The 15043-nt window shown below is 40.8% G+C and overlaps 1 pseudogene; it reads left to right on the plus strand.

Annotated features, from left to right (window-relative positions):
* The first annotated feature begins 1311 nt into the window (after positions 1-1311).
* LOC100357816 (NADH dehydrogenase [ubiquinone] 1 alpha subcomplex assembly factor 4-like) lies at positions 1312-1845 on the plus strand (annotated as a pseudogene).
* The last annotated feature ends 13198 nt before the right edge of the window (positions 1846-15043 follow it).

The raw sequence follows: 15043 nt of genomic DNA on the forward strand, positions 1-15043 counted from the left end.
GTACTTGAGCCATCACCTGCTGCTTCCTGGTGGATGAGCTGAAATCTGGTATCAAGAGTGAAGCCAGTACTTGAATCCAGGCACTCTTGATGCAGGATGTGGGCATCCCAACAGTGCCATAACTGCAACACCAAACACCCATTCGGATTGGGCCCTTTATAGTTCTAGTAGCTCTGTACTCACAAATAATCCCAATGTATCAGGCCCTTCCTCAGAGTAAGATAAATTAAGGTCAAAAGCCCTACCTAGCGTTAAGCTACCACCTGCAATGCTGGCATCCCATATGGGTAATATTTCAAGTTCTGGCTAATACACTTCCAATCAGGCTCCCTGCTAATGCACCGGGAAAGCAGCAGCAGAAGATGGTACTTGGAGCCCTGAACCCTGGGAGACCTGGAAGAAGCTCCCAGCTTTGGCCTGGCCCAGCCACGGTCATTGCAGTCATTTGGGGAGTGAAACAGCAGACAGAAGATCTTCCTGTGTCCATCTCTCCTCTTCTCTTTCTGTAACTCTGCCTGTCAAACAAACAAATATTTAAATCAAAACAAAACAAAAAACCCAGGGACCGGTATTGTGGTGTAGAAAGTTAAGCCTCTGCCTGCAGTGCTGGCATTCCTTAATGGGTGCTAGTTTGAGTCCTGGCCGCTCTGCTTCCTGTCTATCTCCCAGCTAATACAATAGAGAAAGCAGCTGAGGATGGCTCAAGTCCTTGGGCCCCCGAGTGTACTTGTTAGACCTGGAAGAAGCCCAAAGCTCCTGGCTGCTGGCTCCTAGCTCCTGGTTGTTGCGGCCATTTGGGGAGTGAATCAGCAGATAGAAGATTTCACTCTTTCTCCTTCTCTCTGTATCTCTGCATTTCAAATAAATAAATAAATCTAAAAATAAAAAACTCTGGCTCCTATTTCCTAGTATTTCCGTAATAAAGTTACACCAACTGTGAAACAAAAAGTTGACCTCAGAATCAGCTTTTAAGGCAGTTGGATCTGGCTGAAAAGGCCATGAGTGCATTTCAGGCAGGAAATCCAAGAAACTTGGCAAAAAAGGTTCTACATGAAGAGCCTCTGTGAATGAGACACCAGTGGCAAGAAGGGGCCATCAAAGAAGGTTGCACTTTTCTCTGATGAGAGGAGAAAACTTCCACTCTGCTTATGGCCTTCTCTAAATAAGGTCAGAGTTTGTGGACTCAAACAGCTCTCATAGCCTTGACAGCTCACGGCAAGAGCCTCAGGTGATCACTGATGTCATTATAAGAGTGTCAGTTGTTCCACGTGCGGAGTGAACCTAAGGACATCATGCCCTAAAGAGATGCCCTAAAGAGATGGGGGCTCAGATGGTTCGGGCGATCAGGAATTTCAACCTGGAGAACCGAGCAGAACGGGAAATCAGCAAGATGAAGCCCTCTCCCACTCCCAAACACCCCTCCACCAAGAGTCTTCTCAGAGAACACTTGAGCCACCATCCAGAAATTAAGGGAGAAATTGCTAGAAAAGATGACAAGCTGCTGTCGTTACTAAAAGATGTGTATGTTGATTCCACAGATCCTGTGACTACCGTGCAGGTAAAAGATGCCGAAACTCGTCAGGAGCCAAAGGAATTCAGATTGCCGAAAGGCCATCACTTTGATATGATGGATATTAAGAACATTCCCAAAGGCAAAATTTCCATTGTAGAAGCATTAACACTGCTCAACAACCATAAACTTCATCCTGAGATGTGGACTGCTAACAAAATAGCACAGGAATACCATTTAGAACTGAAAGATGTAAATTCCCTTCTCAAATATTTTGTCACTTTTGAAGTCAAATCTTTCCTCCTGAAGACAAGAAAGAAATACAACCAAAATGAAGAAAATCATGAAATTACTGTTCGTATGTGTACTTCCCATCCACCATCCCATTCATTTCCTCATTTTTAGCATATTAAATTATATAAATTTCCAGGTGTTTAATGCTCCCTACTTCTGAGAGCATACTGTTTATTAAGCACAATCAACTTCTCAGTATTCCTCATTGAATGTATTTTGTTTTCTTCTGGATTTTAATTTGGTTTGGGCATAGTTTGAATGTATATGTCAGTATGTCTAATTGGCAGATTTATAACATGACTATAAGTCAAAGAGTTAAAGTATTATTTTAGGCACATCTTACCAGCTTTTAAACTAGTCATATGGCCTCTTGGGAAATGTCTGGAATCCCTCATTTAACATTTTTTTTGTTTTTTGTTTTTTGTTTTTTTAACTTTTATTTAATGGATATAAATTTCCAAAGTACAGCTTATGGATTACAATGGCTTCCCCCCCCATAACGTCCCTCCCACCTGCAACCCTCCCCTTTCCCACTCCCTCTCCCCTTCCATTTACATCAAGATTCATTTTTGATTCTCTTTATATACAGAAGATCAGTTTAGCATACATTAAGTAAAGATTTCAACAGTTTGCTCCCACACAGAAACATAAAGTGAAAAATACTGTTTGAGTACTAGTTATAGCATTAAATCTCAATGTACAGCACATTAAGGACAAAGATCCTACATGAGAAGTAAGTGCACAGTGACTCCTGTTGTTGACTTAACAGATTGACACTCTTGTTTATGGCATCAGTAATCACCCTAGGCTCTTGTCATGAGCTGCCAAGGCTATGGAAGCCCCCTGAGTTCACTGACTCTGATCATATTTAGACAAGGCCATGGTCAAAGTGGAAGTTCTCTCCTCCCTTCAGAGAAAGGTACCTCCTTCTTTGAAGACCTGTTCTTTCCACTGGGATCTCACTCGCAGAGATCTTTCATTTAGGTTTTTTGTTTGTTTGTTTGTTTGTTTGTTTTTTTCCCCAGAGTGTCTTGGCTTTCCATGCCTGAAATACTCTCATGGGCATTTCAGCCGGATCCGCATGCCTTAAGGGCTGATTCTGAGGCCAGAGTGCTGTTTACGACATCTGCCATTCTATGGGTCTGCTGTGTATCTCGCTTCCCATGTTGGATCATTCTCTCCCTTTTTGATTCTATCAGCTAGTATTTGCAGACACTATTCTTGTTTATGTGATCCCTTTGGTTCTTAGTCCTATCATTATGATCAATTGTGAACAGAAATTGATCACTGGGACTAGTGAGATGGCCTTGGTACATGCCACCTTGATGGGATTGAATTGGAATCCCCTGGTGTATTTCTAACTCTACCGTTTGAGGTAAGTCAGCTTGAGCATATCCCAAATTGCACATCTCTTCCCTCTCTTATTCGCACTCATATTTAACAGTGATCACTTTTCAGTTAAGTGTCAGCACTTAAGAAGAATTGTGTATTGATTACAGTATTCAACCAAAAGTATTAAGTAGAACAAACAAAAAAAATACTAAGAGGGATAACGTATTAAGTTGCTCATCAACAGTCAGGGTGAGGGCTGATCAATTCACTGTTTCTCATAGTGTTCATTTCACTAACAGGTTTCCTTTTTGGTGCTCAGTTAGTTGTCACCTATCAAGGAGAACAAGTGGTATTTGTCCCTTTGGGATTGCCTCATTTAACATTTGGAGTTTCACTTTCCAATTTAGGTGGCTTATTTTTTACCATGGAACATTGAAAGTAAGCTTTCCTAACACATTTTCTTGTTAGGAAAAGGAGGATTTGACAGTGAGGTATAATATTTTCCAATAAAGGCAGATAGGTGATGGACAGAAAATTAGAAAACTACTTCAAAAAGAATTAGCAAGGACTTTAAATTTTTTTTTACTTGTCAGAGACAGAGAAAGGGAGAGTTCCTGGTCCTCAGGCTCGGTCCTCAAATGTCCACATGAACTTGGCTGGAGCCAGGAGTTGAGAACCAAATGCAGGTCTCCATGTTATTTGAGCCACCACTATTGCCTCTGAGGCTCTGCATAGACAGAAAGCTGGAGTCAGGAGCAGAAGCCGGGAATAGAACACAGGTACTCCCATATGAAGTGCAGGTGTCTTGACCATTAGGCTAAACACCTGCTGCCTGTTTTTTTGTTTTGTTTTGAATTGATTTAAGTATGGAATAACTGTAATTATTAAAAAATAATTAATGTTTATAAAATGTAAAATGTTAGTAATTTTTGCATTGCCAAGTAAGTCAAAAGCTTTCAGAAAGATAGCAATAGGAATTATTTGAAAAAAATAGCTTTTTTCTTTATTTGATACAGAATTGCAAGAATAATTTAAAGAATAATTAAACCAAGAAACCATGTTAAAGAATTTGTTTATCAAATATAATCTGATACTAATAATAGTGAGAGAATAATAAGAATAGCAAGTGGGAATGTAAAGTGTGATTATTGAAAGGAATATGGGAAATTGTTTTACCCATTAGCAAACTTGAGAGCACAAACACATGTACTAGGTACTTGGCTGTTTTGAGTTTAGCTTTACTTAATATGTTGGCACTTGTGGAATCTTGGGTAGGTTGTACAGCCTCTGAGATGGAATTTCTACTATAAAATGAGTATAATGAATGCTTCCTTACTTAAACCCAAGGGTTACATCAAGACAAATAATAAAGGACTACAAAGGACCAAAAAAAAAAGGAGTGTCAGTTGTTAAACCAACACCAAGAGTCATTGTGCACTTACTCCCCATGTAGGACCTCTGTCCTCAATGAGCTGTACTATGAGAATTAACTGTAAAACTTGTTTTCAAACAGTACTTTATTCTTTGTGTGTCTGTGTGGGTGCAAATTGTGGAAATTTTTACTTAGTATAGAGTTGGTCTTCTGTATATAAAGTTAATTAAAAATGGATAGTGGCACTGGCACCATGGCACGGTAGGTTAATCCGCCTACAGCGCTGGTATCCCATATGGGTGCTGGTTCTGGTCCCAGCTGCTCCTCTTCCAATCTAGCACTCTGCTGTGGTTTGGGAAAGCAGTGGAACATGGCCCAAGTCCTTAGGCCCCTGCACCTGGCTCCTGGCTTCAGATCAGTGCAGCTCCAGCCATTGTGGCAATTTGGGGAGTGAACCAATGGAAGGAAGACCTTTCTCTCTGTCTTTCCCTCTCGATGTCTGTAACTCTACCTCTCAAATAAATAAAGTCTTTAACAAAAAAGAATAGTAATGAAGGATGGGAGAAGGAGTAAGAGGTGGGATGGGAGTAGGGGTGGGAGGGTGGGCATGGGGGGAAGAACTGCTATATTCCTAAAGCTGTACCTATGAAATCTGTATTCATTAAATAAAAGCTTTCTTAACACAAGAAAAGATATAAAATTGGCTTCAAATAAAAAATATTTCATTTTCTAGCTGTATTTCCCTGGAAGGATCGGTGAATGAACTAAAAAAAAAAAAAAATGGGTACAAGGTATGTCTGATAAGATTTCTGTACTTACTTGTAAGGTTGCAAGAGAGGAAAATGAAACCATATAAAAAAGTAGATGTAATTATATGCACAAATCAATATCTACTCACTGCTGCAAGTTCTGCTCAGTCTTTTCCCTTCGGTGCCTCATGTTAGTTTGGTTTTATCATTACATATAAAAATTTATCAGAATAAATTAAAGAGACCAGGCAGCTTTTGCATGAGAGAATAGTCATACAGAGATCATCTGCCAAATGCAATGTTCTTTCCTCTTTCAAAGTCCCGGATACATTCTCACCATTTGACAAGCAGGAATCTTCATTCTTAAAACAATCAGTACAAAGAGAAGGCATCATAATCAAGGAAAATGCCTACTAAATTGACTCCCCTCCTAAAAGCCATCTGTGTATAACAACTCCCCTGAAGCAACTGTAAAGTCATAAGCAATTGGGAGAGCTGTTCAAGCACAGAGAAAACGCCAATCACAGAATTGAGAATTATAGGACAATAAAGTCAGTCTGGCCACAGCAGACCTAAAATCACCAAAGTTATAAAATGTGGAATGATAAATCTTGTGTTATTTCAAGCTTATGAAAGCCAACATATTTACCAGCTTATGCCAGTTCCCACTTCCCTCTCTTTTTTGCCGATTTAAATACAGAGGCATACAAACATTTCCTGTTCCATGAGCTCAATTGGTAACTAAAGATTAGATGGGTTAGATGCCTAAATAGCAGAGTAAAAGGGAAATTAAATATGTCCCAGACAACTCTAAAATCACTCAATCTTTGGCTAAAGGAAGACAAAACAAGAAAATAATAGGATTTTACTTCTGTACCTCCTTTTATAGATGGAGGAATGACTTCTTCATCTCCTTTTCATCATCCACCAACTCCAACCTACCTGAACCCACTAGCCACACTCATGGTCTCTCCCAGACCAAGTCTTCATTCCTTCTTCCCCATATGTCTGTGACAGCATTCTCCTCCTGCCCCAACCTACAACCCTGCCCATAGTTGGGAACCAAGAGCAATGCCTCCAAGAGTCAGCTGTATCACTTGTGTGTTAAATTCTTTAGTGATTTTCCATCATACTCTAAATAATGCCCAAGGCCCATAACAGAGCCACAAGATCCCTGATAACTTCTCCAGCCACTTCTCTTCTACAATGTCCACTCTTTCTGCATTTGTAACCTTGAATTCCACTTAGTTCCTCAAATCCAACATGTTCTTTCCCACCTATATGTGATGTTCCCTCTGCCTCAAACAGGAGGGGCCTTCAAAAACTTCATGGAAAATGTCTATTTTGAAAAAATGCATAAATTTCAAATTTTATGCCAAATGAAACTTACATTTTGATCCCCTTTTCACAAAATTTTGAAGTTTCCTAACACTGTTCCTCCTCCTCTTCCCCGTGCGAAGTCCCACTTGTCATAAGATTGCTGCTTAATTGTCATGCTGTCTAGAAAATCTTCCTGACAAGTCCTTCAGATACAGCCTGGCAGTCCACGGTGTTCTCTCAGAGTTCTCTTTACATCTGCAACAGAACACTTGCCTTACTTTATTGCTATGACTTGTCTCAGCTAAATTACAAGCATTATGACAACAGTGACCAAGGCAACTTGATAATTTTTTATACCTAACTCTTAGAAGGTTTCTAAAACATAAAAAGCACTTAGATTGTATTTATTGAATGAATCAATGAACTTAAATAATTGCTCAGATTTTTAGTGAACTGGTAGTTTATATAGGACTACATGCCAGACTAGTGTTTCTGCTCTGCTAAACTTCAGGGGTATGCAACTCTTAATTTCAGGCTATTAACTCATTCAGTGAATATTCTATTAAGTGTGAGGGTACAAATAACCATTAGTGTCTATAAAGCACTCTACTACTTAGTTCTCATAACTATCCAGAACATAAGACTTTTTAAAATATCCTTTTAAATTATAAAATTCAGGGTGAACATTTGGTTTGGTGGTTAAGATGCTGTTTGGGACTCCTGCAGTATCTGCTTATTTGAGTTTCTCAGTTTAAGGTCATGTTCTACTCCTGATTCTAGCTTCCAGCTAATGTGCCCTGGGAGACAGCAGCTGATAGCGCAATTGGGTGAGTCCCTGTCACCCACACAAGAGACCTGGACTAAGTTCCTGGCTCTGGCACTAGGCTGGCTTAACCTTTTCTGTTGCAGGTATTATAGGAGTAAACTAATAGATGAGATATCTTTGTATATTTGTCTCTTTGCCTTTGAAAGATAAAGTTGCTTCCTTCCTTCTTTCTTTTCCCCCTTGCAGTTTAGTCAAAAAGCTCTACTAGAGGCCGGCGCTGTGTGCAGTGGGTAAAGCTGCTGCCTACAGTGCCCACATCCCACATGGGCGCTGGTTCAAGTCCCCGCTGCTTTACTTCCAATCCAGCTCTCTGCTATGCCTTGGGAAAGCAGTGGAAGATGGGCCAAACCCTTGGGCCTCTATACCCATGTGGGAGACTTGGAAGAAGTCCTGGCTCCTGGCTTTGGATTGGCACAGCTCCAGCTGTTACAGCCAATTGAGAAGTGAGCCAGCAGATAGAAGACCTCTCTCTCTCTGCCTCTCCTTTCTCTGTATAACTCCTACTTTCAAATGAATGAATAATTTTTTTTTAAAAAAAAAAAGGCCTATGAACAAGAAGGGCATTGACAACAGCTGGGAAGACAGGGGTTCAGATTTGTAAAAGGAGATTTCAAATGAACAGCAGACTGGAAATTAAGCCAATAAGTAAGAATTTTAAGAACCATAAGAGCCAAATTGCTCAGTGCTGAAGAAGAGCAGTAAAAACAGGGAAAAGGAGAGTGAGAATGAAATTTAAAATGAGATGAATGGGAACTGGAGATATTAATGTAACCTCATGGATTTCAGTATAAGACCCTGAGACAGAAACAAAGTCCTGCATTTGAAAAAAACTGGTAGAGTCTTTGTGGTTAGGACACGATGCGCAAGGTGGAGAATAGTAAAAATAAAAAAAGATATCTGGAGATAACTAGGAATGAGTCAAAAGAAATGCTTTTTAAAAAAATGAGACTCACAAGTCTTTTATTCAAGTTTTTTATAGGCACTCAAAATATAAATGTCCCCACAGTAAATAAAGTACTTTGGGGGCTGGTATTGTAGCACAACATTCCATATGAGCACTGGTTTCAGTCCTGGCTGCTCCACTTCTGATCTAGCTCCCTGTTTATGTGCCTGGGATGCAGCCAAAGATGGTCCCGGGTATTTGGGCCCCTTTACCCAAGTAAGAGACCCAGATGGAGTTTCTGGCTCTTGGCTTCAGCCTGGCCCATTTCTGTTGCAGACATCTGGGGAGTGAACCAGCAGATGGAAGAAATTTCTTTTCTCTCTTTCTCTCTCCCTCCCCTCTTCTTCCCTCTCTCCCTCCTTCTCTCTGTAATTCTGCCTTTCCCATAAACAATTTGTTTAAAAAAGAAAGTACTTTAAAATATTAACACAACCCTTACTTCCAACCTTAAAAACAGCAAAAACCTATCTAAATAAGAAACTAGGAAACCTAAGAGACAAAAAGGAATCACATCAGCAACAAATGGAATGATACAAGCTAATGATTTTTCTACCTATGCATGTCTTCAGCTCTAGCGTCATTATCAAAGATGAATCACAGCATAAAAGAAATAAAATGTCTACTTTTTTTCTTAAAAGGGTAATGTAATTTTAAGTAATCTGCCTTTGGAGTGGCCATTTATACTAAATTTCAAAGATGAGAAAACCTGTATCAGTTATTTGAGTGGTAAACACCATTGTCACATATGTATAACTACATGAACATTATTAGTTAAAAACTGTACTAATATTATGGAAAATAAGTGCTAAAGCATTATAAAGCACAAAAATACTAAACTAGAATTTTCATTTGTTTATTACTGGTAAGTAGTAGAGTCAAGGAGAATCTTAACCAGTTTGCAAATGAACATGTAAACTAAAAGGTACTCCTCAACTACATAAAAATTGTTATAAAAACTCTATGCCCCTCTTGGCCAATGCTTTTGTCCTCCAGTTGACAATATCTTGACTTGAGGAATCAAGCACAAATGATCAAAGTTAACTGGATAGAATTTTCCTTCTTCCAATTAAGGAAAATTTACCTTTGGCTGGTGCCATAATCATTTTATTTTGGAAAAGTTTTACTGTAATGATGGAAAATATGCTAGAAGTGAAATGATTATCTACAGTATCAGTAAGGGTCTTGGCAGAAAACAGATGGCACATTCCAACTAAGCAATTTTTTTGAGATGAGTTTAATGAAAAGAGCCTTTACAAAAGTGTGAGCAGAGTTTAGAAAAATCAGCAATGCAGAACCCCGGGAAAAACATCACCAAGACATGGGATGGCAAGGGGAGGGAGGGATTTCAAATGCAGGGAAAGTTAGAGAAGGCTGCCTGATGGGAGCAGGAGCACAGCCAGTACATGGTCCAGCAGAGGAAGCCAAAGAGATAAATACATCAACCTCTATCTGCTCCTGCCTTCTGGTCTCCCTGCTAGTCAAACCCACCCTTAATTTGGAGAAATCATTCATGCACCAAGCAAATCAGTTTTCCAACGCAAACACCAAAAAGATCCAGCACATCTCTCTTTTCAAATATCAGAATGACACAGAAAAATGGTATATTCCATCGCATGCCCCATTCCTCCACAGAAGCAGGATGAACTGTGAGGCTTTCTTAGAAGGTATGCAAGCCAGCGCCGCGGCTCACTAGGCTAATCCTCCGCCTTGCGGCACCAGCACAACGGGTTCTAGTCCCGGTCGGGGCGCCAGTCCTGTCCCGGTTGCCCCTCTTCCAGGCCAGCTCTCTGCTGTGGCCAGGGAGAGCAGGGGAGGATGGCCCAAGTCCTTGGGCCCTGCACCCCATGGGAGACCAGGATAAGTACCTGGCTCCTGCCATCGGATCAGCGCGGTGCGCCAGCCGCAGCGGCCATTGGAGGGTGAACCAACGGCAAAGAAAGACCTTTCTCTCTGTCTCTCTCTCTCTCACTGTCCACACTGCCTGTCAAAATAAATAAATAAATAAATAAAAATTAAAATAAATAAATAAATAAAAGAAGATATGCAATTATCTCCAGATCACCTGTCCCCACTGTCTTCCTGATCCTTCATCACAGGGAACATTCATAAGGCATTTTACTGGAGTTGATGGTTTATCATTGATTTGCCATTGGTTGTATCTACAACCAGACTTTGTTAAAGTGTCCTTTCATTCCTCTTACAACCTATTTGGGAAAAGTGAATCCACATTAGACAAAAGGGTGAGACCTGGCACAGGATTATCTAATCGGTATAAGGATACCCTACAACTACTCTTGACTTTTAGGAATAGAATAGACCTAACCTAAATTAAGCCAGACAGAATCCTGTCTAATACTGAGGAAAGAGACATACTCTCCACTTCTCCACATGAAAAGTCAAGTATATGGTCTTAGGGCCACAAAAGGAAATGCTAGCTGAAAATAGAAACACTAAGAAACCAGAGCCCCAAAAAGGAAAAAGATCTTAATCTCATCAAATCAAGTTTTGCCCTGCCACTGTTCTTTTCTGTAACATGAGGTAATAAATGCCCTTTATTGTTTGAAACGGGTTTTCTGTTGTTTACTACTAAGAAGTGCCTCAACAATACAATTGACTGTCAAGGCTCCTCAGTGTTCCAGTAGAAATAACTACTGTATAGATAGCCTCAATTAGTGTTTTTCAAAGCACCTACTCATGGAAGATCATTAATAAACTCTGAGCAGCCTACTGAGAAGCCTTAATACTTACATATTAACACCTAAATTCATTTTAATTAAGAGATCCTTAGATCAGCCAGTAATAGTTTAATGGTCTTATGAAAATACTCTTCCTTCTACACTTTGCAGCTACTTCCCTGAGGATTTTCTATACATTAGGGACCTAAATATAATGCAAAGACATAAAGTCATCAAAGACTTCCCTTAAATTTATCAGACTCATCAAGTAACTTATCTTACATAAAGTGATATAATTACATACAAGATGTTGCACGATTTCAAAAGTACTAGCTATTATGATTCAGGAAGTCTTACAGAGCTTCATGTAAGTGATATTTTAAGTAGCACCTTGAAGTACACATAGGATGTATAAGAATGAAGAAAAAGAAATAGGATAATGCAGGTTGAGCACACAGGATGAACAAATTAAAATTCCTATGTAAAAGGTTCGGTCTTCTGTAAAGAGAGTATCAGAGTGACTGAGAACATTTTGGTGCCACACGGTACTACATTGTTTGCTAGCTATGGGATATTTGGCAAATTACTTATGCTCCCTTAGTATTACTTTCCTCAATGTATAAGACTAACAATGGCATCATGTTCATATTTGTCCCATTATCCATAGAAATCCCATTACATGAAAAGCATCCATCATGTTGAAAACTGTTATCATTAGGAGGCAGATCATTGATTAAGCCGGAAAGGTAGATTGGTGACTGACTCAGAAAATCCTATGAGTGTTGCTAAACAGTGGTTTTTATATAATATAGCTAATACATACCAAACATCAAAGGTTTTAAGTAGACATGACCAAGTTTGTATTTTAGAAGGACAGTTTTGACAACATGTGTCCTGAATTAGCGAAGAGATTGAAGGAAGGGAAACTAGGATTTTATAATAGTCCTCAAAAGAAATTATAAAGGTACAAGAGCATGAACCAGAACACAGTGGTGGGAGGGCTGGAGGAAAAATGATAGAAGTGCACCATGGATGCAAAGGGCCCAAGATGACTGCAACATTTCTAAGGAATTGGGGTACCTTGAATAAAGGTAAGAAAAGAATGGAAGAGAAAACAATGAGATCCCATCCTTAACCTGCTACATATGAGCTGACCATATGATAAACCAATGGAAAATTCCCAAAGCTGCTGGAAACCTGAGTGCAAGAGAGACTTCCAGGCTGGAGGTAAGTATATGAGAATCAACTGCAAATATATTTGAACAAAAGAATGAAGATGAGCCTGGCCAATGATGAAGTTGGAAATCTAAGAAACACTGCAGCAAAAATGAAGAGCCGACAAAGTAATTGTTGTATAGTAGAACAAGAAGCAGAAGAGAGTGGTGACCTCAAAAGCAAGGAAGAAAAGAGATTCAAGGCAGAGCCTTTATAAATAAGGGTTAGGAGAGACAGCACATAAGATGCATACTGATTCCAAGGACACCACAGCACTTGACACACAGGAATCATTTTTAACACTAGAGGACATTTCAGGGAAGTGCAAGAGGCCACATCCAGCTTGCAGTGGCTATGGGCAGGGAGAAAAGCATGGACCCAGAACGAAGCTGCAGGGCTTACTCTGTCAAGGAGCTGGCTGGGAACTCTCTCAGGCTTTCCCACTTCGAAATTCCATTGACCTTAGAGGCAAACCCTGTTGTAACTAAACAATGTGTGTAATGGGGCTGTCTTGTTAGCTAACGCTCCTCAAAATGGGTCTTTCATAATCAGAAATGCTTGTTTTTCAAAAGCCAGGCATTTACAGACAGCATTTTGTTTGGCTCTTCAGGAACTTCCTTCTACTCGCCTTGTAAGAACTTTACTCAGGACAAGTAACACTGATTTAAGAATTACATTTCCAGTTCGTGAAAGCAGACAATAAAACACTGATGAGGTCTTACTCACTCTTAGGTCATCATCAGGAAATAGTCAGTGCTAAGAAGAATTTGATGTAATTCAACCAATATAGAAACTATCCAGATACATATTAATATCATTTTTCATATTTATGGTTCTGGGAAATAGAAGTCAAACCTTATTCCCAAACTTATCTTAGTAACCTTCACATTCACCTTTGGATATAAGAAAGAGATAAATATTTAGCCCATATACAAATGGAGAGGGAGAGGTACAAGATCTAAAACAGGCTCTGCAGTTGGAGTTCACAATAGAGTTTTCAAGACATAAAGAGCCCCATTAATGCCCATCAGAGATTTGACCACCAACCACTTCTATGAAGAAATTTATTTAGAAATGCGTATTCTTGTCTATGGCCATACCACCCTGCATGAGCCCAATCTCTTCTGATTTTGGAAACTAAGCAGGGACGGGCCTGCTTGGTACTTGGATGGGAGAAAGGCACATTTCTAGCACCCTCCTCAAGCCTACTGATCTGTTTCTCTGAAGGTGGACCTTGAACTCTGAATTTTAAAACATGTTATGGGGGGTTGGCATTGTGGTATAGTGGGTAAAGCCACTGCCTACAGTGCCAGCATTCCATATGGGCAATGGTTCAAGTCCCCACTTCCAATCCAGCTCTCTGGTATGGCCTGGGAAAGCAGTACGAGATGTCCCAAGACCTTGGGCCCCTGCACCCACATGGGAGACCTGGAAGAAGCTCCTCGCTCCTGGCTTCAGATCAGCACAGCTCCAACTGTTGCAGCCACCTAGGGGAGTGAACCAGTATGAAAGACCTCTCTATCTCTCTGCCTCTCCTTCTTTCTCTGTGTAACTCTTTCAAATTAATAAACATTTTTTTAAATGCTATGGGAGAGGAAAGAAGGTGCTGCTTTAGATGAGTGGCAATACAGTAGCAAAAAAGTAGAGGAAGTGCATTCCCAGGAGAGAGTTGGAGAAAAATCTGCAGAGGAAATTGTACCAAACAAAAAAGGGATGCCATGGCTCAGTGTGGAAGGTGCAGACATGCAGCACCAAGTGCAGATGTAGCACAGGATCCTCACAGCCCAGAGCTGGAAGAAGCGCCAGCTTTAGAGAGCTGGGTGGCAGCAGACTGCAGCAGCCTGTGACAGTGATGATTTCAGGAGGGAGAGCCTGGCATCTCACACTGTCTTTGAGAACAGCCTGGATCCATAATGGAAGACAGGGTATACACCTAACCCAGTGCACAAAGGGCACTTTTCTTTCTCCCTATTTTTCTACAAGGGTGCCCAGCAACCTGCGAGGAGACGATGCCATTTTGACACCAATAGTGGCTGAAGCGGCTCCTGTGCACACACCCAGCAACTGGTGGGGAGAAGGTGCCATTTTGACACCTGTTGCAGTTGTGACAGCTCTTGTTCATGTGTGTGATCTGGGGATTTTAACAGAGGGAAAAAATACACATTCCTCACTGACTTTAAGTCTCACTGGTAGGGTTGAGGGTTGGGGGTGGGGAAGGGGATAGGACTGAGATGCCCCCAGACTCTCAAAATATCACAGGCTTGGAGGATCAAATTGTCAAGGTCCAGGTGGAGTACCCATAGGTATCTGGATCTGGGAACATCTCTGCTCTCTGTGGAAGGGACAGGCTAGCATGGAGCATGCACCCTATGACTGAGAGTGTCTTACGTGCTGAGTCTGTGGGAGCTCTCTGAATCCACACTAGAGTACAGAGTGTAGCAGGAGTCTCTGGGCAATCACTGTGTGTGTCCCAGAGGCTCAGAGCTCTTTGATTGCCTGGGGTGAGTCACTGCAGTGGTATCCATGCTAACACTGAGGAATGCACAGATCCTTTGTGCAGTTTATTAGGCAGTGCAGGTTAATGCTGAACCCATCGTGGCTAACCCCAGGCATTGATAACCTGGGAAGAGGTGAGAGTATGAATACACAACAGGGATGATCATTCCCTCTGCCTGCTGGCAATAGAGATCTACCACACCCAGCTTGACTGTCATCACAGATACTTGTCAAACCCTGCAGCACTGACCAAAGCTCTCTGGCCACATCAAGCACATGACTCTGAGTATTCACTGAAAGAGCAGGTACTC

The sequence above is a fragment of the Oryctolagus cuniculus genome, chromosome 6 (genome assembly GCF_964237555.1).
Source record: "Oryctolagus cuniculus chromosome 6, mOryCun1.1, whole genome shotgun sequence".
NCBI lineage: Eukaryota > Metazoa > Chordata > Mammalia > Lagomorpha > Leporidae > Oryctolagus > Oryctolagus cuniculus.